Genomic DNA, 27,930 nt, shown 5'->3' on the forward strand with positions numbered 1-27,930 from the left:
TTCAACGCATTCGGTTAAATCGGGGAATCGATTCTGCTGGTCCGATTCGAATCGATTCACAAAAATCGATGTCTCAGCCAAACTTGCCCTATGCTGGACCTCTTACCTTTCCGAGTTATGCGGTGAACTTTCACGTCCTGGTTACAGCAGTCCGGTATCTGGAGAGATGACCAGGCATTTGACGAAATTCATCATCGGATGCAACTGCACATCCACTTACGTTCTGTCCATCAACTCGGTCAGCTTCAGCAGACCCTGCGCCTTCGCTTCTCTGCACATTTTCAGAACGTACCTTGTTCCCTTATTCTCTGTGTACACCTTGTCTAATTTTCCTTTCGCCGTATGCTCCAGCTAACGTTCGACAACGAATGTTTTTTTTTTTCTGGGAACTTGACTATGATCCCACGGGGGAGTTGCTCTGGCTGCTGCCATTGCCTGGCCAGGCCGACACTTACCATTCTTTTCAACCAGTACAGTGGATTGGATTACACTTCCACACAACAAAAAAATCGGCAAAACAAACTTATTTTCACTGCTACGAGACTACCCTCGATGACGACGATTAGTGTTGCGAGCAATCACACCTAACGATAAAAATCACTTCTCCCACACATCGCCTTTAGGCACTGCATCGCGCCGCGATATCACTCCCACAGTAAGTAATTTGACCGACGAAATTAGTCCAAAACAAAAAAAAATCTCCTCATACCACAGATGCCGATGCCTTAGGGCACTGCCACCGCGCCCCGACGAAATCACTTGACACTCTTCGCTTCGATAATACCATGGGCGAAACTACGGAGTTTTGTCAGGGGGTGCACTACAAACAAATATTCATTGGTTCATCCATTCATTATTCATCGCCCCATATCTCACAGCAATGCATTCAAATGCTAAGGGGTGCCTGGCACCCCCGGCACCCCCAGTAGTTTCGCCTATGGATAATACGTTTCTTTTCCTTGCAACGCTTTATTTGCTTAATTGCCAATGTTAGTAAATATGCCAACACGGCTTGAAATCTCAAATTAAATTGATGTTCATTCTACAGGTGATAAAGAAAAGTAGCAAAATTTTCGCTTTACAAATGTAGGTATTTACAAAAATATTCAAACTGTCATAATGCTTCGCAAAGTGTAACAATTATAAAAAAAATCAATCTACCTACATCTAAAATAGAAGCTCCATATCGCCCCTCATTCTAGAACTACGTAACTCGAAATTTGACGTTTTTGAGTTGAATATACCATTATATCGAGCTTTTTGAGCTTTATCATATGTATATCCGAAGACCAACTAATTACGAATATAAACGACGAAAATGTTCATCATTTTCAAAACTAGGTACCGTAAAATGGGGTGTTAAGGGACGGAAAAATTTTTCGTCCCCATCAATTCATGGGTTCTACTTCTTAAAACTTTCAGTAAAAGCAGTCCGATCATTGTCCTGCTGCCTGCTACGCATATAGATTACAAAATTTGACGATTTTTTGGAGAAATTGAAGATATTTTAAGAAATGTGCGAATTTTTGGAATATATTAAAATGGGGTGTTAAGGAATTTAAGGGAATGAATGTAAAAGTTCTTATTCGTGTGACAAACAACTTTGTCGAAGACTGCAAAGTGGTATTACAAGTTTTATTTTTGTGTTAAATGTGCTATTTCAACTTGTTAATAATCCCCTAGAATTAATGCACATTTATAGGGCTCTGGCAGAATAGAGGCCAACAATCTTATTTCGATTGCCAACATTCAGGCCATTTCGGACCGTGATTAAGTACTAGAGATGTAAACCTTTCCCTGGCACAGACTTCAAGTTATAGAACTCTAGTGATGAAACCCGAATCTGGATGCCCCTTAGGATTAGAAATTCCTAGACAAAACACAAGCTATGAAAGCAACTAATGCTGTGAACAAAAGGCAACCTGCCAGAGAAAATACGATTACAGGATTGACTGATGGACCAACAACATTAATGAAACCTCGTCATCCTGTCATCGGGAATTGTTATCCAATAGGGTAACAGGGCAAAATTTATGTTCTGTGTTGTGTTTGTCCAAGTGTGAAGTCCTCTTTTATTACGCATTTGTAAGGTTCCTCTACAATATGTTATATTTTAATGTGCATTTGTAGTGCTTCATTATTTTTTCGTACCATCCACAAAAATTTCGTATGTACTTAAATTATATAAAAACTTATATAAAGGTACCCTTAACATATAACTTACATCCAACTTCAACAGAGACTCTTCTGTCCTGGTAGAAGACCTTGAAGTTGGTTCGGCTAGACCTACTGCAATACACCAGGAACACAACAAAACTGTACGTAGGCTTCAATTCCAAATCGAACAGAACATTCCATCATTGGGTTTTCGATCTTGGCGGCACTAGTACTAACTCAAACAAAAATTCCAAATCGATCAGAAAAATTCCATCATTGGATTATCGATCTTGGATTAACTAAATAAACTCAACACAAAAGAAATGGAAACTTGCTTCACAACGTAGTGTAGTTGTGCAGAACAGGCAAAGCTTTCCATTTTCATACTCCGTCACGATCGCGACGAAGAATCTTATACATCTAAACACAAACCTAACCTAATACTATTGCTATATGTACACTATTTACAATGCCCGCGTGGGTTTTGCGGTTGGGCGCCATAACATGGACACCTACAAAACCCGTGCCGACGTTGGGCGCCATTATTACGAAAAAATAATGGATCACTACAAATGCAAATTAAAATATAGCATATTATAGTGGAACCTTACAAATGCGTCGCCGCCAAACCTGGGACGCGTTCACAGAAAATGATAGGACGAGCTCGTCTCACGTTTGTGGAATTAATTAGGTGAGAAATCATGGAAGGGAGGTGATCTATCTCATAAAATATACTCTTAGTAGAAATTAACCATAAGGCAAACCAAAAAAAAACAATTAAAAAGAAATGTATTTGAATTAACCCCCCCCCCCTCGCAGAAATTAAATGTTTTGCTATTACCGTTAAAGAGGGTGATGTATACCCCAAATTAAATGTCCTTTAATTCCTGCCATTAGCTAGTGTAGTGCAAAACGAGCCAATTCTACATACGCGACGAACGTGCTATCGTTCGTATCCCAACGCTTACGTTTGCAAATTAATTACAACAATGTATCGCTCGCCAAATCGATATGAGCATACGACGGTTCGATCGAGACGACGACGACGCGTCGTCCGCTGACCTAAGCATAAATCACTCCAGGAAACTTCCATAAGGTTCTATGTAAACACATTGTATGATATACTTTTGGCAGTCTGGCTGGCCCTATAAAAGGGGTCTTCCCAGGCCGAATAAATCAGTTCAATTTGGTCTTCGGACCTCAACGCATAACGTCGTTTTTAATCGATATCACCGCCGAGTGTTGTAAAATAAGACACAGCATTACATGGCTGACCGTGCCAAGTGGCCGAACCTTCTCCGAGGAAAATTCTGTGACTGTGTGATTCGTTAAGGAACGCTTGCTGAAATTTTCAAAGTGATTGCGTAACTCGTGATGGGAAAACAACAGTCCAAAACAACATCAATCAGCGGCGACCCACAAGTGAATATAGTGAACCAGCTAGAAGATCACAGTATCCTGCATGAAGAACATGCCATAAAATTGTGGATCCTTCTTGCTCTTAATATTATACAACTATCTGTGACTGCCTACAAATGGCACGCAAAACACGTCAGGCGCAGAGCTTTCGAAAAAGGATGCAAATCCTCAGAAACATTAAGCAAAGTTTAAAACATTGACAAAGAAAAATAAAGTGAAATGAAGAAAAATCGTACCTCAAATGTGCAGGCTTACCATGGCCTAATATTAGAAGAAGTAAGCCGAAAAAGAGAAGAACTCGTAAGAAAATTCGGACCAAGAAATGAACAACAAGTAAAAGGTGCACCGACAAGTGAACAAAAACTAAAAAGTGTAATTGAAAAAGTAAAAACCACACAAAAATCTACTGGACAAAAAGTGAAAAAAGATGGTATTGAATATATACCACTAAACGTCAACCGTTCAGACGAAAACATGCGCCAGTGGGGCGCACGCGTAAAAATACCAGTGGATGAGGTTAAAATGCTGGCTATGCAACTGAAGGCAAGCATTAAACCTCGAGCAACAAAAATAAGATACCAACGACCTAGCGACAATAGGGGCCGTGCCAGCTGGGTGTCACCTGATCCTGCTCCGACTTCAAGATAAGGTAAAATTAAACATGGAAACCTCCTTCAATTTACCTCATAGAAGATTTTAATTAATTTCAATGGACGAATTTTTCCAAATAAATGAAATTTCTAATAAATATTTGGAAAGTTTGAAAAAGTACAACCGATTTTCAGAGGAAACGCGACTACAAAAGGTGAAATATTTAAGTGATTTGAAGAAAAGGCTTAAAAACATTCTAAAAACTAATAAAGATCTGCAAAATGAGGCAGTTATAAAAAAGGGTACAGAAATTTGTGGAAAAATCAACCAATCATTGACATTACTAAACGAGAACGAACAATTAGGAATTTCACGGACAGCACTAGAATCAGGGGTAGAAGAAAGTAAAGTAGAAGAAGCAGGAACAATCGAAAAAGAAGAAGAAGAAGAAGTAGAAGAAGAAGACAGAGTAGAAGGGGAAAAAGAAGAGTTAGAAGAAGAATATCAGGAGGAAGAAATGGCTAATATTATTGAAACAATCAAAACAATCTCATCTTTGATTCCATCATACGATGGATCAAATGATAATTTATCAAGCTTTATCTCTGCTCTTAAAGCAGGAAAGACAATTCTGACTAATGATAATACCGTTGCAGCCGTACAGGTAGTACTATCGAAACTATCTGGAAAAGCAAGAGCAGCAGTAGGTGAAAATCCACGAAATTTCGATGAGATAATCAATGAATTAGAAGCAAAATGTACATCAAAAACATCACCTGATGTTTTTGTTGCAAAGCTTCAAGATTTGAAACAAATAGGAGACATTAACAAATTTACAGATAGCGTCGAGAAACTCACTCAGCAGCTCGAAAGAGCATACATTGCTGAGAAAATACCAGTTGATACAGCCCAAAAAATGGCAATTAAACAAGGGGTAAAAGCTCTTTACACAGGAGTGAAAAACCCAGAAACAAAAATCTTATTAAAGGCAGCAGAATTTAAAACCTTGTCTGCGGCCATCGAGAAAACTGTAGAAAATGAGAAAAGTTCTTCTAATGCCAACCACTCTCAACTGATGTTTGTCCAACGAGGTCAAGTACATCGTGGACACATCAGAGGAGATAGAAGTTTTTTCGACAGAGGCCACTATAGAGGAAACAGAGGTAACTATCGTGGAAATTTCAGAGGCAATTCTCGTGGAAATTTCCAAGGCCGATATCAAAACCGAGGACATAGTGCAAATTTCTATTCTTCACGTGGTAGAAGACCATATAGAGGACATTCTCAGTCCCGTATTTATTATACGAACAGTGAAAGTGGTCAGACACCTCAGTTACCCCAACAAGCAACAAACGCTCCACAACCAACAACGCAACATCAAAACACTCAACAGCCACAAAATTTTTTAGGCCAAATTCAACGCTTTTCACAATAAACCCATCAGCATCAAATTTCATAAAGGCACATATTGGAATATCAAATTCTACATGTACCTTTATGGTCGATTCAGGTGCTGACGTTTCTATATTCAAATTAAATAATATATTGCATGATCAACTGATAAATCGAGATCGAAGATGTATGATCTCTGGAATATCAGAAAATAAAATTGAAACTGTTGCATCAGCTGTGACACAACTAACATTCCAAAATACCATTACATTGGAACATGAGTTCCAAATAGTTGAAGAAAATTTTCCAATATTTACTGATGGGATATTGGGACGAGACTTTTTAACTGCATTTAAATGCAGTATTGATTATGAATCCTGGATTTTGAACATTCGATGCAATAATGAGGAAGTTAACATTCCCATTGAAGACAACTTCAATGGAGGATTCATACTTCCTGAACGTTGCGAAGTTGTAAGAAAAATAAATGATTTAAATTTGAATGAAGATATGTTAGTGTGTGCCGAAGAAATCCAACCAGGGATTTTCTGTGGCAATACATTGACGTCACCATCAACAAAATACGTTAAATTTATAAATACTACTGATAAAGCAGTACTTATAAAAGATTTTAAGCCTATGATGAAACCTCTGAAGAATTTTATCGTAGCAAATGTCAATAAAAACGGTAATATTTCCGACCGAACTGATCAAATAAGATCAAAAATTAATGTTTCAGAACTACCAGCATCAGCCAAGGAACCTTTTGAAAATTTAATTCACGAATACAATGATATTTTTGCGTTAGGAGAAGATAACCTCACTACTAACAACTTCTATTCACAAAATATAGAACTTTCAGATAACGTGCCTGTATACATCCCAAATTATAGGAATATACACGCGCACAATGAGGAGATTGAATCTCAAGTCCAAAATTTGTTGAAAAATGATGTGATTGAACACTCAGTCTCGGCTTACAATTCACCAATTCTGTTGGTACCCAAAAAGTCGAGCAGCAGTGAGAAAAAATGGAGACTAGTTGTCGATTTCAGACAGCTGAATAAAAAAATTTTGGCTGACAGATTTCCCCTACCTAGAATCGATACTATTTTGGATCAACTAGGTAGAGCTAAATACTTCAGTACTCTGGATTTGATGGCAGGATTTCATCAAATTCCTCTAGATTTTGATTCCAGAAAATATACGGCATTTTCAACACCCTCTGGGCATTATGCTTTTACGCGCTTACCATTTGGACTCAATATAAGCCCAAATAGTTTCCAGCGCATGATGACGATTGCCATGGCAGGTTTAACACCTGAATGTGCATTCGTATACATTGATGATATAGTTGTCATAGGATGCTCTATAAATCATCATCTTAACAATTTAAAGCGAGTTTTTGAAAGATTGAGACAGTATAATTTGAAACTCAATCCCGAAAAATGTCAATTTTTTAAGGCAGAAGTAACTTACTTAGGCCATAAAATTTCAGATAATGGAATTCTCCCAGATAATTCAAAATTTGATGTAATAAAAAAATATCCCAAACCAACTAACGCAGATGACGTTCGTAGGTTTGTGGCCTTTTGTAATTATTATAGGAAGTTTGTGCCAAATTTTGCGCAACTTGCTAGGCCGTTAAACAATTTATTAAAGAAGGATATAAAGTTTACGTGGTCAAATGATTGTCAGGCAGCTTTTGAAGCTCTTAAGGAAAAATTATTAAACCCACCAATTCTTAAATATCCTGATTTTACAAAACAATTCGTATTGACAACGGATGCTTCGAACATTGGATGCGGTGCGGTGTTGTCACAAAATTTTGACGGAAATGACTTACCCATTGCTTATGCCAGTAAAGCATTTAGCAATGCAGACACGAAAAAACATACAATAATACAAGAAATGATTGCCATACACTGGGCCATCGATCATTTCAAACCATATCTGTATGGAAGAAGATTCATGATCAGAACAGATCATCGCCCTCTGGTGTATCTCTTTGGTATGAAAGAACCTACCAAAAAGTTAACCCAGATGCGTTTAGATCTTGAAGATTATGACTTCGAAATACAATATATCAAAGGAAGTAATAATGTTGGTGCAGATGCATTATCCAGAATTATAACTTCAGATGATATTAAATCAAAATCAATTCTCATGGTCCATACTAGATCTATGACCAAAAATCAACACAAAATTGACAAAACAAAAACTGTTTCACAAAAAAAGAAGCTTGATCACCTTCTTGTCTATGAAACAGAATCGCCGGCAGACATTAAAAAATTGAATAAAATGAAAATATGCATGCAAAATGGAATGATTATTATAAAATTAATGAATGAAAATATGCGCAAAACTTTAATAACGCTTGAAAGAGATATTATTCACGAAAATGAAAGTCAGACGCTAGAGTTTGCTCTTTCAGAGATGAATAAAATATTGGAAAATAGAAAAATTGCAATGTCGACACAAGAAGATATTTTAAAACATATACCACTACAAGATTTTAAACGGATCGCTCTAGACGTCATCCGTAAATTCGAACTAATACTATATCGCCCTCCGAAAGAATTGACGAATTCTGAAGAGATCAATAACATCCTACATGACTTCCATATGACTCCAACAGGTGGTCATATTGGACAAAACCGGCTTTATCTCAAACTCAGAGACCTTTACTTTTGGAAAGGCATGAGAAGTTCGATTACGAAGTTTGTAAAGGCCTGCAAACTTTGTAAAATGAACAAAGTAACAAAACGGACAAAAGAAGAATCTTTGGTAACAACTACACCTTGTAAACCATTCGATATTATCTCGATTGACACAGTAGGTCCGTTACCAAGAACTGCGAAAAACAATCGTTATTGCATAACATTGCAAGACGATTTAACCAAATATGTTGTAATTATACCATTAGAAAATAAGGAAGCTGATACCATTGCGAAAGCTTTGGTGCAGAATTTTATACTTATCTATGGATCATTTTTAGAGTTAAAATCTGACCAAGGTACAGAGTTCAAGAACGAAGTACTTAAGCAGATTAGTAAAATACTTAATTTTAAACAAACATTCTCAACTGCTTACCATCCACAATCCATTGGAGCACTAGAAAGAAATCATAGGTGTTTAAACGAATACCTACGAAATTTTTCCAACGTACACCACAATGATTGGGATGAGTGGACTAAATTTTATGAATTTACCTATAACACTACTGCTCACACCGATACCGAATATACACCTTTTGAACTTGTATTCGGTAGAAAAGCCAAACTTCCTCAGGATATGCAAAAAGTTACACCAGAACCGATATATAATTTGGACGAATACTACACAGAGTTAAAATTCAAACTGCAAAAATCAAGCGAAATAGCTAGGAAAATTTTAATAGAACAAAAAATCAAACGAACACAAAATTTGAATAATAACTTAAATCCAATAGATGTTTCTGTAGGAGATTTGGTGTATTTATCAAACGAAAATAGGAAAAAGCTTGAGCCACATTTTATAGGTCCATTTAAAATTAAAGAAGTTGACAATATACATTGTAAAATAATCGATATTTCCAACAAAAAAGAAATACAAGTACATAAAAACCGAATCATAAAAATGTAACAAAATATATTGTAAAAGATTCTTTAAGTGATGCTTGATCAGAATAGCTACGCCATTCTTCTGAAAAAGGGGAAAGGTGTAGTGCAAAACGAGCCAATTCTACATACGCGACGAACGTGCTATCGTTCGTATCCCAACGCTTACGTTTGCAAATTAATTACAACAATGTATCGCTCGCCAAATCGATATGAGCATACGACGGTTCGATCGAGACGACGACGACGCGTCGTCCGCTGACCTAAGCATAAATCACTCCAGGAAACTTCCATAAGGTTCTATGTAAACACATTGTATGATATACTTTTGGCAGTCTGGCTGGCCCTATAAAAGGGGTCTTCCCAGGCCGAATAAATCAGTTCAATTTGGTCTTCGGACCTCAACGCATAACGTCGTTTTTAATCGATATCACCGCCGAGTGTTGTAAAATAAGACACAGCATTACACTAGAGTATTAACCCAAGCCGCGCCGGATCACCTCCATTCAATTACTCAGGTCTAAATTATAAGGTGGAATCAACTGTCAATACAAATCTGCGGTAACCTGCCCTCGACGAAGCGTACCTCTTCTGAAAATTGGCGTCCACATAGGTAGCGTTTTCGACGGATACAGCTGCTTTGGAGTGGGAGAGAAAACTCCGGTAAAAGGAGGGCTATTGAGGAGCGAAAGATATAAAAGGCGATTCTTCCATGTGGATCGCTCTCTGTTCCTTTCTGGAAAATATCGATATTAGTCCGGCTTCGCGAATACAACCGAGTGCGATTGGAGAATCGGCGAAAGTTTTATCGGGAGATACCGTGTGCTCGAAAAGAACGTTAAGGGTGACTAGTTTACTGAGCCCATATCGGAGGTGAAATAATTGAGTGAGGCCAGACTAGGGGTCTCGTACCCGGCCAAGTTAGTGCTTTCCCTCCCGAAGACCCGCTCTGAGGCACAAGTGACGGTGAACCCAGGTGAAATCTGAAAGTTTGAGTGATTATTGAGAGGACTCTGGAGTAGCGAGCCGGTAAGCAGATCGATCGAACACCAACCTACGGTCGGTCAGTGAATCGTGATCCGTGATAGAGAAGCCATCACGGATGAGAAGTGACCCTTCGGCGGCGGCTTAAAAGCCTGCAGAACGTATATCTACTGTGGACCGCATCGAGGACCAGTTCATCCACACCCACGTGGTCCGTACGGTATCCAGCGAACCCATACCATCGGCGGGTCTCACCGAGCGACCCGACAAACACAACCCCTCAAGGCGATCGGCGTATCGCTAGCCAGGTACGTGAGTGGCCCTGTTAATCTCTCCCCTCCTGTGGCTCCCCGGACGAATTCGTGGATCGCCAGTCTTGCGGCAACCTTCGTCTGCGACGGCGCCCAACCGACCGACGGCCGCAACACTTCAAGCTAGCCAACGATTATTAGCGAATGTACACTTGTGAATTTTCTAAATGCATTCCCAAAATTTTTTAGCTTTATTTACAATTAAACAAAATGTGCACGTAAATTTTGATCCTTAATCAATCTGCAAGAAGAAAGCACCTTTACCAGCATTGTGAGGCTATCTATCTCCAGGTAAGTGTCGATTTATCGGATCTTCCCACGGTTTGCCCTGAGTAACCTGAGCTAGCAATTTAGATCTGAATGCGGTAGACCGCAAGAACAGAATTAGGTTTTTGTAGTTGATGGTGATTTGAGATGGTTTCAATTGGCGCGCAGCGTAAAAAAAAAATGTATTAAAAATATTCCTTTGAAATATTTTTTTACTGATAGACGGGAAGAACGATAAATAGACACTTTATCGCGAATAGTCTGCATTGACTGCATGCTTTTTTGCTCTTCTATAGGTGCATTTCTTGTGAAAAACAGTAACGTTCAATTGAATCGACCGAATAGAGTTCTATTGTTGATACTGAACAGAACTACAGTTGGTTTGACGATTTGCGGTTATTCCTTCCAGAGACTTTGACTTTTCAATATTATACAGACATTTTGATTTGCTGCTCGGATCATGGAGTCCTACAACTCTTTTCCTGGCTCCCTCAATCGAGAATCTACATTCGACAAATGGTATTATGACATTCGGGTTGACCTGCTCGCAGATGATGAACTTGCTTTTGAGTTAGCCGTGAGGGACATAGCAGTTGATAAAGATCGCTCACAAAGGCGTAGATGTTTAAGAGCTAGGTTGAAACTAGAGAGACAGGAAGGTAGCAGCACGAAGAACTTGAAATCTGACCCGATCCATGAAACAGAACAGTGCAGGGCAAAACTTACTGAACTTGAAGCTATGCTTCGCGAAGACGCGACCACCGTTTGTAAGGATCGACTACTACACTTAGGCGCGAGAGTTCAATTGGTATTGCGTCGTGCACCCAATGATCTAAGAGATGAGTTAGGGAAAATGTTCGTAGTTGTGACGGACCATTTGTATTATTTCTATTACAAGTCGGTAGAATTTGAAGATGACAATGGAAGAGAGGACGAAGAAGTGCTTGGAGTAGAAGATAGGGAAGATATTCCCACGTTAGAGGATATTTTAAGGGAAACTGAGTGTGAAGTCGAAATGATACCGGTTCCTCGAATAGTTTTGCTGAAAGAGTTAGAGCGACGTCTGCGGGCGGAACAGGCAGAAGAGAGCCTTGCGCTTGAAGTGGCAAATTTATCCAGTCAGTTGCAAGATTTTTTCCACCGCAAGGAAACTTGGAATCAACAGTTTCAAACGGATAATTTAGAAGATTTTGTCCCCAGGCCTCCGGTGGTATCTTCTTCCGCCAGCTCGGTAGTTTTTTGCCCTCTGACATCAATCCAGAGTAGGTCGTGGAAAGATGGCGGAGAATTTAATTCGCGTAACAGTTTTGGGGCACACCCGACCTACAGCTCAGGTCTAGGATCGGCACCATACGCTGGTGCAAGTAATGTTACGCGTTCCTCATGGAGTAACCCCATTCCCTCGGTTTCTATTCAACCTACTCTCTTCAACAATCCAGCTTCGTCAGAGCCTGTTTCGGGATGGCAAAATTCTTTGCCTACGTGGAACAACTCAGTTCGAACTCAGCCTTCGACTATCCCGCCAACGACAGGGTTTTGGAATTCCCAATCCAGTGGGTGGAATCCAATGCAAAACTTTTCGGTTCCTTGGCCTCCTCCAACTCCCACGCTTCAACACCGAACTTTGCCGGTATCGAAATGGACGATCGAGAAATATTCAGGCGACGATCAGGGGTTGAACTTAAATGAATTTTTGTTCAAGGTGAAAAGCCTGGCTCTTTCTGAACGAGTGTCAGATGCTGAATTGTTTGATTCGGCTTTACACCTCTTTAGCGGACCAGCCTTAAATTGGTATCACTCTATGCGAACGACTGGTCGTCTTTTCAGTTGGGACCATTTGGTGATGGAGCTCCGTTGCGCTTTTGTGCATCCAGACCTCGACAATATGGTCAAAATGAAAGTGTATCTACGCAAGCAACAGAGGAATGAATCTTTTCAGTCTTACTATTACGATCTGGAAAAATTATTCCGCTCTATGAGTTGTCAAATTCCCGAGGACGAAAAAATGAAGATCGTAAATCAAAATATGCGATCAGATTACCGAAGGCAATTGACATTTTTACCTATTTATGACCTCCCGTCCCTTATTGCTGCGGGAAGGAGAGTTGATGCGAACAATTTCTCTCTTTACAACAAAATGTTCGGGACCGAGAAATCGGTCAACGCGGTAGCTACCGACACCTCACGGAAGCAGGAGATTAAGAAAGCTCCCGTGCGATCGGAACACCGACCAGGAAATCCCGGAAATTTCGGTCGTCAAAATCAAAACCCTAGCCAAACACATCCATCCCACTCAGGAAGTAATGCTCCTCGCGTTCCCCCGAAAATCAATCAAGCCAGTTCTTCAACTGCAGCGCATACGTCCCAGTCTGGAAACCCTCAGAGGGCTACACCCCACAAAACTTCAAAACTACCATCAGTGTTGGAAAAATTGGTGGATGAGCACCGTCCTCCGGGAATGAGCTCATGCTACAACTGCGGAAAGCAAAATCACCAACATGAAGAATGCTCAGAACCAAAACGAGTGTTTTGTTTGATTTGTGCATTCAAAGGCTTTGAGACCCTGAACTGTCCATACTGTCGAAAAAACGGCATTCAGACGAACCAAAGTCGTGGTTCGTCGAATCTGATCCCACGCGAATAGACCCGTCTAGTCAGCCCAGGGACTCTTCTGGTGAGTGGGAAATAGTTCTAGAGAACATGTATGCCCCTAACCAAGAAGTGAACCAGATAACCCTCAAAGACAATGACGATAATCGACCCTACGCCCATGTAAAATTTTATGGTATCCCCACTCTAGCATTACTTGATAGCGGGAGCCAATCCACCCTGATCAACGAGAATATTTTTTCCAAAACGAAAGCCCGTCTGCTCCCTCTGGATCGCCCTGTTATTTTAAAAACTGCAGGCGGTAATATTCTAGAAGTTAAGGGGCAGATTTATGCTCCCTTTACACTGAATAATCACACAAAAGTTGTGAAAACCCTCGTGATTCCACAGCTAGCAGTTGATTGTCTGTGTGGAATGGACTTTTGGCACGAGTTTGATATTTTCCCTACAGTTCAGTACACCGCTTTTGCAGAAGAGCTGATGGCCGCCAAACCCGGCCCCGAATCCACCCTTACCCTCAAGGAGCAGCGCAAAATTGATGAGGTTAAGCAGTCTTTTAAAGTTGCTCTCGCTGGACAGCTAAACGTAACTCCTTTAATATCCCATTCAATTGAATTGAAGGAGGAATGGAAAGACAAGCCGGCTGTACGGCAATTTCCATACGTGATGTCCCCGAAAGTTCAGGGGTTGGTTTCGCAGGAACTTGAGCGAATGTTAAGCTTAGGGATTATCGAGCGAACTAATTCGGACTGGGCCTTGAATGTGGTGCCTATTATAAAACCAAGTGGGAAAGTTAGGCTTTGCTTGGACGCTCGAAAGATTAATGAGAGAACCGTACGTGACTCCTACCCTTTACCTCACCCTGGACGCATTCTGAGCCAACTCCCAAGGGCGAAGTATCTTTCCACAATTGATTTGTCGGAAGCATTCCTTCAAATCCCTTTAGAACGGAATTCCAGGAAGTACACCTCATTTTGCGTCCAGGGCAAAGGGTTGTTCCGGTTCACCCGCCTCCCATTCGGTCTCATTAACAGTCCAGCAACGCTGGCGCGTTTAATGGATCGAGTGTTGGGATTCGGGGAACTGGAACCAAACGTTTTCGTTTATTTAGATGACATAGTCATAGTAAGCGAAACGTTTGAGGAGCACGTACGGTTGCTCTTAGAAGTCTCTCGGCGTCTGTCGTCGGCCAATTTAGCCATAAATCTAGAAAAGTCCAAATTCGGTGTTTCAGAGTTGCCATTCCTAGGGTACCTCCTTTCTACAGACGGATTACGGCCGAATCCGGAGAAAATTCGGCCCATAGTCGAATATGAAAGACCAGGGACGATCACAAAACTTCGGAGGTTCCTAGGAATGGCCAACTACTACCGCCGCTTTATTCCAGATTTCAGCGGTATGGTAGCATCCTTGACCGAGTTGCTCAAAACTAAATCCAAGATTATTCACTGGTCAAAAGAGGCTGAAACAGCTTTCAACACCGTAAAAGAACGGCTAATCACTGCTCCTGTTTTGAGTAGTCCGGATTTCGGGAAGGAATTTATTATTCAGACGGACGCTTCGGACGTAGCGGTCGCGGGTGTTCTCTCGCAAATACAGGACGGCCAAGAACATGTAATTTCCTATTTCTCCCATAAACTAACCACACCGCAGCGTAACTATCACCCCGCGGAAAAAGAGGCGTTAGCCGCGCTGCTTTCTATAGAAGCCTTTCGTGGTTATGTGGAATGTAGCCATTTCACGGTGGTTACAGATTCCGCAGCATTAACCTACATTCTCACTACTTCTTGGAAGGTGGGATCTAGGTGCAGTCGATGGAGTTTGAATTTGCAACAACATGACATGACTATTATCCACCGTAAAGGGAAAGATAATGTGGTGGCGGATGCGCTGTCGAGAAGTGTCGCTGCAATTTCAAACTCCACCGACCCATCGTGGTACACCTCATTGAAAGAAAAAGTGATAGAAAATCCGGACGACTACATAGGTTTCCGGGTCACGGATGGACAATTGTTCAAGTTTGTCTCCGCCGGAGATGCTATATAGGGCAGTGCATACTGCGGTTGCTAAGGAAAAAATTTCTAAGTCTCTGACGTTTCGTGGCCTTGTTGTTTACGATTCGGACTTAGAGAAAAAATCAACGAGTTCCACCACCAGAGTGGAAGTTCAATCAGATGCTTCTTTTTGGGAGAGGAATTGAATTAAGTTGTGCTTGTTTTATTTATATGGTATTATGAGGTGAGATGTACGTATGCAACTTGGAAATTATTATTTAACTTTGTTCTTTTTTTAGATTTCAAATAGACTATTTTACGGCAGTGTCCCGCAAACTGGACGTCGTTTGAAGGTTTCAGTGTCGGAACTAAGGAGCATAACCACTCTAGACTCTACTACTTCCTACTCCCTGGTCGGAATCATACGTAAATTGAACGTCGCCGGCCATAAACCTTCTGGAAAATGTTAATGTTATCCAAAGGCGGCGTCCAGGAATGGGTCAAGCTGAGTTTCAATATGCCACAGAACGAGCAATTAGAGGAGCAGAACCGTGGATCTCACAAGGCTGGCGAACGAGAACGTGCAAAACACAACTGAAACATTCGTCCGTGACTTGTTAAAGGTTTTTTTTTCCAGATGAGGATCCGGATGAGGATCTTTTCGGAAAAGATATGGCTAAGAAACTTTAAGTGAAGTTCATTTGGAACCGCCCAACATAGACAAATCTAATTACAATTCATCTTGGCAAGTTTAAATCAACCGCGTCTCATTTGTCGTATGTACGATAGTATTAAGTAAAATAAAAAATGTTCATGGGTCGTGGAAGAATACTTGGTGAGATTTTGTTGGAATTTAGATGAAGGTTCTGGTGGAAGATAGAATTTAGGAAGAAACTCTGAACGGATTCTGGGATAACTCTGATGGGCTACTGGGTGGACTTCAGTCTGTGAAAAAAATCCAGCGAACTTGCCTGCTGCAGAATGCCATTCCTCCAGGAGTCTCCTCCAGGAACTTCTTCCGCAAATCTTCTTCAGGATTCCTTCAAAATTTTCTTTTGGAATTCCTTCAAAAAGTTCCTTATTAGGTTCTTTCAGAAGTTTATTTAGGAAGTTCTGGAAATCTTTAAGGAGTTTCTTCTGGGATTTCTTTATTTCTTCCTTTTGGGTTGCCTCTTTTTGCAAATTCTGCTTTCTGTGGAGTCATCAAGGAGTTTTGCGTAGTATTCTTCCCTTTGTGAATTCTTGCTGGAGAAACTACAGAAGGAATTCTTGCAGGAGTTTCTCTCTGGGATTCCTCAATGACTTCCTATTAGTATTCCTCTTTTTGAAAATTCTGCCTTCTGGGATTCATCAAGGATTTTTTTCTGGAATTCCTCCCTTTGAGAATGGCTTCTTCTGTGGTTCTTCCAGAGTTCCTTATGCATTTTTGTAGATGCTTCTGTGATTCTCTCATATGCTCCTTATGGAAATTCTCAAGAAGTTTTTTTTAATAGAATTCCTCATGTAACTTCTATATGAATTCCGTTTAAAATTCGTACAAGAGTTTCTTGAGGATGTCCTTCAATAATTCCATAAGGAATTCCTTAAGCAGTTTTGCAAGGAATTCCCCCCTTAAATCCTTTTGGATTTTCTCCAATAGCTCCGTCTGGGATTATATTTCACCAGTAATTCCAGACAAAACTTCTGAAGATAATCCAAAAGGAACAGGAGCAAGGGCGTAGCCAGCTTTTCGGCCAGGGGGGGGGGCGAGCACCCTTACACTGAAAACCACTTTGCAAAGACAAGGAGTTCAAATACTTCAACATTTAAAAAAAAAGTGAAGTATGAAATATGGGTGATTAACAGGAATGGTTCAATGGAAGAATCATATATGATTATAATCCTGAGGAATTCCTCAAGATATTGCTTCAGGAATTTCATAACAAATGCCATCATGAATTTGAATTTATCCAGCAGTTTCTCCAGAAATTTCTTTAATATTTTTCCAGGTTATTTTAATGTAGATATTCCAGCAGAAATTATCTTCGGAAAACTTGCAGTAATTCCGTTGAGAACCTTCAGAAATTTCTTCAATAATTCCTCCAGAAGTTTAACAAATATCATTCTTAATTCCACCAGAAATCCGTTTGAGAAGCTCCAGAAAATACTTTAAGAATTTCTCCGGGAATTCTTTCAAAAATTCCAATTAAACTAAGATTCCTTTCCTTGAGGAATACCCTAAGAAATTTTTGGAGAAATTTCTTCGAAAAATCCTTTAATGAATTCCTTCGGAATTACCGGAAAAAAATCTTTGAAAATTTCTAAAGGAATTCCTTCGGAAATTCCTGGAGGAATATCTTTGGAAGCTGCTAGAGGAATGCATTCGGAAATTTTTAAAGGAATCAATTAAAAAAAATTTCAGGAATTTATTTCGAAAATCCTTGAGGAATTCAACCGGAAATTCCTTGAAAAATTCTTCAGAAATTTTTTGAGGAATTCCTTCATTTCTAAAGTTCCTTGAGAAATTCTATAAGACATTCCTTCGAGAGTTCTTCTACGATTTCCTTTAGAAGATTCTTCGGGAATTCCTTGAGGAATTTCTTTGAAATAGATTTCGAATATTCCTTGATGAACTCCTTTGGAGTTTTCGTGAGGAATTCTTCCAAAAATTTCTTGAGGAATGCCTTTAAAAATTCTTGGAGGAATTTATCCGGAAATTTCTGTGAGAATTCCTTCCCAAATTCCTGAAGCAATTCTTTCGAAAATATCGAAAAAAAAATCACTAAAGCTCTCTTGAGATATCCCTTCTGAAATTCGATAAGGAATTTCTTTAAAAATGTTTTAAAACTTCCTTGAAAAAATATTTCGGAAATTCCTGAAGAAATGCTTTTTGAGATTTTTTATTTCCTAGAGGAACTCATTCGAAAATTCTTTGAAGAATTCCTTTAAAAATGCCTTGATAAGGAAAATTCGGAAATTGTTAAAGGAGTTCGTTTCGATTTTTTTTTGACATGTCTGAAATATCTCATGGAATACCTTCGGAAATTTCGTGAGAAATTGTTTGATAAGTTCGTTGAGGATTTTTTTCGGTTTTTGATAAATCTTTACGAAATTCCTCAAGGAATTCCAGCGGAAGATCCTTGAGAAGTTTCTTCGGAAACTCCTCAAGAAATTCCTTCAAAAATGTATTGCGGAACTCCTACGAAAACTTGAGAAACTTCTTCGAACATTCCTTCAGAAACACATTAGGGGATTATGTGAGAAAATCCTAAGGAAATTTTTTGAGGACATCCGTCAACAATTTTTGGAGGAATTCATTCGGAAATTTTTTAAGGTATTTCAAGGCAAATCCATAAGAAATTTCTTTGGAAATTCCGGAAGGGATTTCTTTGGAAATTCGTAGAGGAATTCCTTCGGAAATTCAGGAGAAAATCCTTTGAAAATTCCAGGAGAAATTCCTTTGAAAATTCCTGGAGGAATTCCTACGGAAATTCCTAGACAAACTCCTCCGGAATTTCATGGAGGAATTCTTCGGGAAAATCCTGGAGGAATTCCCTCGGAAATTCTTGGAGGATTTCCTTCGGGAATTCCTGGAGGAATTTCTTCGGAAATTCCTGGAGGAATTTCTTCGGAAATTCCTGGAGTAATTCCTTCGGAAATACCTGGGGAAATTCCTTCCTTCGGAAATTGCAGAAGGAATTTCTTTGAAAATTCCTGGAGGATCTCCTTCATGGAGAAATCCTTCAGGAATTTCCAAAAGAGTTTCTCCAGGAATTTCCGAAGGAATTTCCAAAGGAATTTCTTCAGGAATTTCCGATGGAATTCCTCCGGGAATTTTTGAAGAAATTCCTCCAAGAATTCCCGAAGGAATTCCTCCAGGAATTTCCGAAATAATTGCTTTACGAATTTCAGAAGGAATGCATTCCGGAGGGATTTCTCCAGGAATTTCCGAAAGAATTCCTGCAGGAATTTCCAAAGGAATTCCTCCATGAATCTTCAAACGAATTCGTCCACCAATTTCCGAAGGAATTCCTCCCGGAGTTTCCGAAAGAATTCCTCCAGGAATTTTTGAAGGAATTCCTAACGGAATTTGTTAAGGAATTCCTCCATGAATTTTCGAGGGAATTCCTCTTGGAATTTCCAAAAATAAAATCCAAAAAGACTTTCCGAAAAAATTTCTCCAGGAATTTCCGAAGGAACACCTCCAGGAATTTCTGAAGGAATTCCTCCAGGAATTTCCGAAAGAATACCTCCGAGAGTTTCCGAAGGAATTCTTCCAGTAATTTAAGAAGAAATTATTCCAGCAATTTTTCTAGGAATGTCCTAAGGAATTCATCCAAGGATTTTCTCAGGAATTTCTCTTTAGATTTCTGAAAGAATCCCTCCAGAAATTTCCGGAAGTATTCATCCAAGATTTTTCGAGGGAACTCCTCAAGGAATTTCCGAAGGAATTCCTCCAAAAATTTCCGAAGGAATTCCTTCAGGAATTTCCGAACGAATTCCTTCAGGAATTTCCGAATTCTTCCAGGAATTTATGAAGGGATTCCTCCAAGAATTTTGGAAGAAATTCCTTCAGGATTTTTTTAAGGAATTCCTCCAGGATTTTTTGAAGGAATTGCTTCAGGAATTTCCGAAGCAATTCCTACCGAAATTTCCGAAAGAATTCCTCCAGGAATTCCTAAAGAAATTCCTTCTGGGAATCTTCAAAGGAATTCGTCCAGCAATTTCCGAAGGAATTCCTCCCGGAATTCTGAAAGAATTCCTCCAGAAATTTCCGAAAGTATTTATCCAAGATTTTTCAAAGGACCTCGCCAAGAAATTTTCGATGGAATTCCTCCAGTAATTTCCGAACGAAGTCCTTCAGGAATTTCCGATGGAATTTCTCCAGAAATTTCCGAAGGAATTCTTCCAGGATTTTGCGAAGGGAAATTTGAAGAATTTTGGAAGGAATTCCTCCAGGAATTTTCAATGGAATTCGTCTAGCAATTTCCGATGGAATTCTTTCAGGAATTTCCGAAAGAATTCCTCCAGGAATTCCTAAATGAATTTCAACTGGAATTTTCAAATGAATTCCTCCGGGAATCTCCACAGGAATTCGTCCAGCAATTTCCGAAGGAATTTCTCCCGAAATTTCTGAAAGAATTCCTAATGGAATTTCCGAAGGAATTCCTCCCGGAATTTCTGAAGGAATTCCTCCAGGAATTTTCAATGACATTCGTCCTCCAGGAATTTCCAAAAGCTTTCTACCAGGAAGTTTGGAATTATTTTGTCCAGGAATTTCGTAAGGAATTCACCTAAGGATTTCCTCACGAATTTCTCCATGTATTTCTGAAAGAATTTCTCCAGGAATCTCCAAAGGTATTCATCCAAGATTTTCCCATGGAACTGCCCAAGGAATTTCCGAAGGAATTCCTCTAGGAATTTCCGAAGGAATTCCTCTAGGAATTTCCGAAGGAATCCTTCAGGATTTTTCGAAGGAATTTCTCCAGGAATTTCCAAAGGAATTTGCGAAAGGGATTCCTCCTGGAATTTTGGATGGAATTCCTTCAGGAATTTCCAAAGGAATTCTTCCAGGTATTTCCGAAGGAATACCCTCAGGAATTTTCGAAGATATTCTTCCAAGAATTTCCGAAGGAATTCCTGCATACATTAAAAAAAATACGAGGATGCAGGAGAATTTTATTTTTACTAGTCAAAAACAGCTCTGATCATCTAAGTTTTTCGGTTAAGTTAGAATATAGTTGCTCGGTCAGGGGGGGGCCACGGCCCCCCCCTGCTCCCCCTGGCTACGCCCTTGAACAGGAGAAATCTCAGAAAAAAACTGAAAGAACTTCTAGAGAAATCTTAGAAGGAGCTCCTGAGAAATCTCACAAGGAATTCCTGAAGGAATCTTGGAAAAAAACTGAGAGATTCCTGTGGCGGAGTCGTGGAAGAAATTCCCAGAGAAATCTCAAAAGGGATCTTTGAAGGAATTCTGAACGGAATCCAGGATGGAGCCATTTTAGAAATCTCAGAAAAAAAACCGGCACGAATTTCTGGCAAAATCTCTGGAGGAATCCGGCAACTCCTAGAAGAGTCACAGAGGATTTTTTCAAGAAATTCTGGCAGGAATCTCTGAAGGACTCCCAGAAAGAGTTTCTGAAGGAATCCCGGGAAGAACTCCTGGGGAGTCGCAGATGGAACCTGTTTGGGACTCTAAGAAGAATATCAGAAAGAACTTCTGAGAGAATCCTAAATAACACGCTAAATAAACTCTTGGAAGAACCTCATAAGAAACTCCTTGAGGAATTCCAGATCAATATCCTGAGGGAATCCTGAAAGATTTTTTTCCAAGGGTTCTTTGCGGGATCCCTCTAGGATATCCTTCCAATATTCCTCAAAGAATTCATTTCGGGACTCCTCAATGAATTCCTTCCGGGATTCCTCTAAGGAATTCTTTCTGGGATTTCTATAGGAATTCCTTACGAGATTTCTCCAGAAATTTCTGAGATTTCTAAAATGGTTCCATCTTCCACTTCTTGAGAATTTCCATAAGGAGCGTATGAGAGAATCACAGAAGCATCTACAAAAAATGCATAAGGAACTCTGGAAGAACCACAGAAGAAGCCATTCTCAAAGGGAGGAATTCCAGAAAAAAATCCTTGATGAATCCCAGAAGGCAGAATTTTCAAAAAGAGGAATACTAATAGGAAGTCATTGAGGAATTCCAGAGAGAAACTCCTGCAAGAATTCCTTCTGTAGTTTCTCCAGCAAGAATTCACAAAGGGAAGAATACTACGCAAAACTCCTTGATGACTCCACAGAAAGCAGAATTTGCAAAAAGAGGCAACCCAAAAGGAAGAAATAAAGAAATCCCAGAAGAAACTCCTTAAAGATTTCCAGAACTTCCTAAATAAACTTCTGAAAGAACCTAAGAAGGAACTCTTTGAAGGAATTCCAAAAGAAAATTTTGAAGGAATCCTGAAGAAGATTTGCGGAAGAAGTTCCTGGAGGAGACTCCTGGAGGAATGGCATTCTGCAGCAGGCAAGTTCGCTGGATTTTTTTCACAGACTGAAGTCCACCCAGTAGCCCATCAGAGTTATCCCAGAATCCGTTCAGAGTTTCTTCCTAAATTCTATCTTCCACCAGAACCTTCATCTAAATTCCAACAAAATCTCACCAAGTATTCTTCCACGACCCATGAACATTTTTTATTTTACTTAATACTATCGTACATACGACAAATGAGACGCGGTTGATTTAAACTTGCCAAGATGAATTGTAATTAGATTTGTCTATGTTGGGCGGTTCCAAATGAACTTCACTTAAAGTTTCTTAGCCATATCTTTTCCGAAAAGATCCTCATCCGGATCCTCATCTGGAAAAAAAAACCTTTAACAAGTCACGGACGAATGTTTCAGTTGTGTTTTGCACGTTCTCGTTCGCCAGCCTTGTGAGATCCACGGTTCTGCTCCTCTAATTGCTCGTTCTGTGGCATATTGAAACTCAGCTTGACCCATTCCTGGACGCCGCCTTTGGATAACATTAACATTTTCCAGAAGGTTTATGGCCGGCGACGTTCAATTTACGTATGATTCCGACCAGGGAGTAGGAAGTAGTAGAGTCTAGAGTGGTTATGCTCCTTAGTTCCGACACTGAAACCTTCAAACGACGTCCAGTTTGCGGGACACTGCCGTAAAATAGTCTATTTGAAATCTAAAAAAAGAACAAAGTTAAATAATAATTTCCAAGTTGCATACGTACATCTCACCTCATAATACCATATAAATAAAACAAGCACAACTTAATTCAATTCCTCTCCCAAAAAGAAGCATCTGATTGAACTTCCACTCTGGTGGTGGAACTCGTTGATTTTTTCTCTAAGTCCGAATCGTAAACAACAAGGCCACGAAACGTCAGAGACTTAGAAATTTTTTCCTTAGCAACCGCAGTATGCACTGCCCGAGGCAATGCACCTTGGCTACGAAAAAACGTTAGCCAAAATACGCCAGAGGTTTTACTGGCCTCAGATGGCTAAGGAAATAAAGCAGCATATTCAGAACTGTGGCACTTGTAAAGAGACCAAAGGACCCTCGGTACCCGTTACACCTCCAATGGGCGAGATGCGTATAGCAGAACACCCATGGCAGATTATATCCGCTGATTTCATAGGTCCCCTGCCCCGGAGTAAAAAGGGCAACCAGTACCTTCTAGTTGTCTCAGATCTTTTTAGTAAGTGGGTGATGCTTCACCCGACTAAACGAATTGAAAGTTCAAGCTTGTGCACTGCCTTACGGGATATGTGGTTCTATCGCAACTCCACACCCGAAACTATAATTACAGACAACGGAACCTGTTTCCTATCTCGAGAATTTAAAGCGCTTCTGGATAAATTTGAGGTTCAGCATTGGCTCAATTCCCGTTACCATTCGCAGGCGAACCCGGTAGAGAGGGTAAACAGGACGGTGAATGCGGCAATCAGAACCTATGCCAGAAGTGATCAACGGTTGTGGGACACGCGACTGCTAGAAATTGAGTCCATCCTAAATAGTAGCATTCATAGCTCAAGTAACTTCACTCCTTTTTTTGTCACCCATGGCCACGAGATGTTTCTCCAAGGTGGCGATCACAAGCGTACTCGGCACCAGGACCCTTTATCCTCAGACCAACAAGAGGAACAAAGGTCTATCCATTTTGGAGAACTTTATGCCAAGGTCAAGGCCAATTTAGCCAAAGCCAACGAGACTTGCCGTAAACATTATAATCTTCGGCATCGTCGCTTTCCGAATGCTTATGCACCCGGACAGCTAGTCTACAGAAAAAATATGCGACTGTCGTGCGCGGCCGATAGCTATAATGCGAAATATGGCTCACAGTATTTACCATGCAAAATTAAAGCCAAAATTGGGACATCTTCGTATGACCTCGAAGACCTAGATGGAAAACCTTTAGGTATTTGGCCAGCGGTTCACCTAAAGCCAGGTTGATCCAGAATTAAGATTAATATGAGTAGATCATTATGCTCAGCGGTTTTTTTTTTGCCGATTCCAGCAAGCGGCAGGTCATTGCACTCACACTGGTGTCAGGAGGGTCAGATCAAGGTCAACGGTGTAGACTCCTTTCCGACAATTCGCGTAGGGGGCTATACGTTTTCGCGTAGTTTTTGGACACCGGAAAGAATACTAGATTAGAAGTTCCACGATTAGTTAGCATCAAGCATTCCATTTTGGCCAGATTAGCCCGGCCGTTGCTGTCTTAGAATAAAAAAAGAATATACCTATATTAAATAAATAAACTAGGGGTTTGGCGAGATCAAACCCTCCCGAAGGTTCAGCGGTGACTGAATCCATACCACCTAAAACCTGGCTTCCAATGCTAGGTCTCAACTGGGCACTCATTTAGAGAGTACTCGCCCGGTACGATTCTCTCGACTAGCCTCGGGGCGTACCATTTGAACAGTTAACATCCCCACTAGTTGATACATAAGGGATCCCAATTGCTTCGTAGGCTCCGGACGCGGAGCGCTATATGGATTATAAACAATAGAAGGTCGACCAAAATAGATAGCAATCACATTAGTGGCAGTGTTAAGACTCATAGGCCACTAATGTCTACAGTAAGGGAAGTGTGTGCGGAAAGAATGCAAGAAGAGTGAATGAGAAGTTTCTTGAGGCCTCACAGAAGTATGAATGAAAAGAAATGAGTGTGTTTAGACAGGAATTGACTAGTTTTAGGAGATATTAAATCGAGAGCAGGTACTTATTAATTTTTTTGCCCGATTTTGTCAGTTTGCGACTCTCAAAAGATGATATGACCCATTTATTTTGAATCTCTTTGAAAAGTCAAGATGCGGAGGTTTGATGTGAGCTAAATTTTGTCCCAACAAGTGGTTCTGTCCAGAAATTCCACAAATTCTTCTATTCACAAGATTCAGTTGCACCTTACTAGTTGGAGCAAGTGTGCCTCTACAGCAAGGGCAGAATAGTATGTGTGCAAAGCTAAATACCTGCCGGAAAGGAATCACCCAGCAACACAACGCAGCACGTCTTACCTTGCCGCTGGTCGATAAAGGAATGAGGATGGAGACGGTCTGATGCATGCGTGGGACCATCGTGATGGCTCTTGCGAACCGTAATCGCAAAGGGCTAAACCCACTGAGGTTCAGCTACATGCACACTTAATGCGGTGAGCTCTTTCGTACCCACACATCCACCCTCTTCTCGAAAATAAAGTAAAATGTTTACTTTTCTAAAGATTTTTGTTTTAGCAGCGAAACGAGCCTCTATGTGCTAAAATTGGGGCTCATTGTGGTGTGACAATACCTATTTTTAATATGATCATGTATATAGATATATATTTTTTTTTAAACAAACAAAATCTGGCATCACTGCTCTGGCAATACAATGAGCCATTTCATGAGACGTTTCGGATCAGCTGATCGCTCATTTCATGAGTGAAAATTTGACAGGAGGTTGCGCCCAAGCCCGTGAGTGTTAATATCAATATCAACACTGTTGTCGCTTCGTAAAATAGACTATTCAACCGCCTTTTTTTTTTTAGCTGACAGGTCCGTGTATGCCACTGTTTATAACCGCTGAACAAAGGCGCAAACGCTAAACTGTCAAAGGCCCAAAAGATCAGCTGATTTAATACGTCAAATGAAAAGGCCCATACGGCTTTCGCAATACTCGGCCGTATTGCTGTGCTGTTTGCTCGACTATTTTGCATTTACTTAAATATATAAATATTTTTCGATTGTAATTGGGTTGTTTAGTGAATAAAATATTGCTATTTTCTATAGCCTAATTGATAGAGCTCATTTTTCTGAGTATAACGTGATTTTATTGGATTCCAATAGCTTTGTTTTGATGATTAAAATAACAAAACAGTTTTTATTTTCGTGGATAGAATGACAGTTCAATTGATAAAATGACAGTTCGACCCGAACAAAAAAAAAAAATTTCCCATACAAAATTTAAATGTATTTTAAAAATAGTTCCCGCACTCCAAAAATTATGAAATTATGGATTTCGACTATTTTTTTTTTTGGGTGGAGAATCCGATTATAAACCCAGCACGGAGGAAGTTAGGCGTTCGACACTGTTAGGCATTTGTTAGATATGTTGCTCATCGAAAATTTCTGGAGAGCATAAATCATAACCCCGAAATTATGCTCAGTGTTCGATTCTTTCGCGCATTGTTGACAGTTGCCTGAACGGCAGTTAAAAAAATAACTTTGTTGATTGCGGCAGCGTTCGTCGGTCGGGAAAATGATAAAAATTGCGCGTTTCAATTAGTTAAAACCGTAACGAACGATTTCAGTCGTTCCGTCGTCCGACCCGTCAGCTCCTCGCCGCTGCTACTGGCCAATAAGTCCGGTTCGTTCTCGTCGTACCGTTGCCGGAACCAGTCATCTGCAAAACAGTGCCCGATTCCGTTAAGTTTGGCATCATCGTGTCGGTGAGTCATTTTAATTTTAATTTGATTTATTTTTCATTTAATTTTTATTTAATTTTAAATAAATTTTAATCAAATTTTAATAAAATTTTAATTAAATTTTCATTAAATTTTATTAAAATTTTAACAAAATTTTAATAAAATTTTAATAAAACTTTAATAAAATTTAAAGAAAATTTTAATAAAATTTTGATTAAATTTCAATTAAATTTTAATTAAATTTTCATTTTTTTTTAAATTTTAATAAAATTTTAATAAAACTTTAATAAAATTATAATAAAATTGTAATAAAATTTTAATAAAATTTTAATAAAACTTTAATAAAATTCTAATAAAATTTTTATAAAATTTTAATAAAATTTTAATAAAATTTTAATAAAATTTTAATCAAATTTAAAAAAAAATAATTTAATTTTAATTTAATTTCAATAAAATTTTAATAAATTTAATTTTAATAAAATTTTAATAAAATTTTAATTAAATTTTAATAAAATTTTAATTAAATTTTAATAAAATTTTAATTAAATTTTAATAAAATTTTAATTAAATTTGAATTCAATTTGAATTCAATTAAAATTTAATTTAAATTTAATTTAAATTTAATTTAAATTTAATTTAAATTTAATTTAAATTTAATTTAAATTTAATTTTAATTTAATTTTAATTTAATTTTAATTTAATTTTAATTTAATTTAAATTTAATTTAAATTTAATTTAAATTTAATTTTAATTTAATTTTAATTTAATTTTAATTTAATTTTAATTCAATTTAAATTTAATTTTAATTTAATTTTAATTTAATTTTAATTTAATTTTAATTTAATTTTAATTTAATTTTAATTTAATTTTAATTTAATTTTAATTTAATTTTAATTTAATTTTAATTTAATTTTAATTTAATTTTAATTTAATTTTAATTTAATTTTAATTTAATTTTAATTTAATTTTAATTTAATTTTAATTTAATTTTAATTTAATTTTAATTTAATTTTAATTTAATTTTAATTAAATTTTAATTTAATTTTAATTTAATTTTAATTTAATTTTAATTTAATTTTAATTTAATTTTAATTTAATTTTAATTTAATTTTAATTTAATTTTAATTTAATTTGAATTTAATTTTAATTTAATTTTAATTTAATTTTAATTTAATTTTAATTTAATTTTAATTTAATTTTAATTTAATTTT

At 38.5% G+C, this 27,930-nt stretch overlaps 1 protein-coding gene and 2 long non-coding RNA genes across 15 annotated transcripts in view; 2 read left to right on the forward strand and 1 right to left on the reverse strand.

Annotated features, from left to right (window-relative positions):
* LOC109402762 (ras-specific guanine nucleotide-releasing factor 2-like) overlaps positions 1 to 27,930 on the forward strand; it is an 839,143-nt gene that overhangs the window by 136,252 nt on the left and 674,961 nt on the right. The window lies entirely within an intron of this gene.
* Positions 15,378 to 16,155, forward strand: LOC134292094 (uncharacterized). Its single transcript, XR_009999459.1, has 2 exons — positions 15,378 to 15,568; positions 15,624 to 16,155. It is a non-coding gene; the product is annotated as an uncharacterized LOC134292094 (long non-coding RNA).
* LOC134292008 (uncharacterized) lies at positions 22,468 to 23,193 on the reverse strand. Its single transcript, XR_009999407.1, has 2 exons — positions 23,055 to 23,193; positions 22,468 to 22,999 (listed from the first exon to the last, which is right to left on the reverse strand). It is a non-coding gene; the product is annotated as an uncharacterized LOC134292008 (long non-coding RNA).

The sequence above is a fragment of the Aedes albopictus genome, chromosome 3, assembly GCF_035046485.1.
Source record: "Aedes albopictus strain Foshan chromosome 3, AalbF5, whole genome shotgun sequence".
Classification (NCBI taxonomy): domain Eukaryota; kingdom Metazoa; phylum Arthropoda; class Insecta; order Diptera; family Culicidae; genus Aedes; species Aedes albopictus.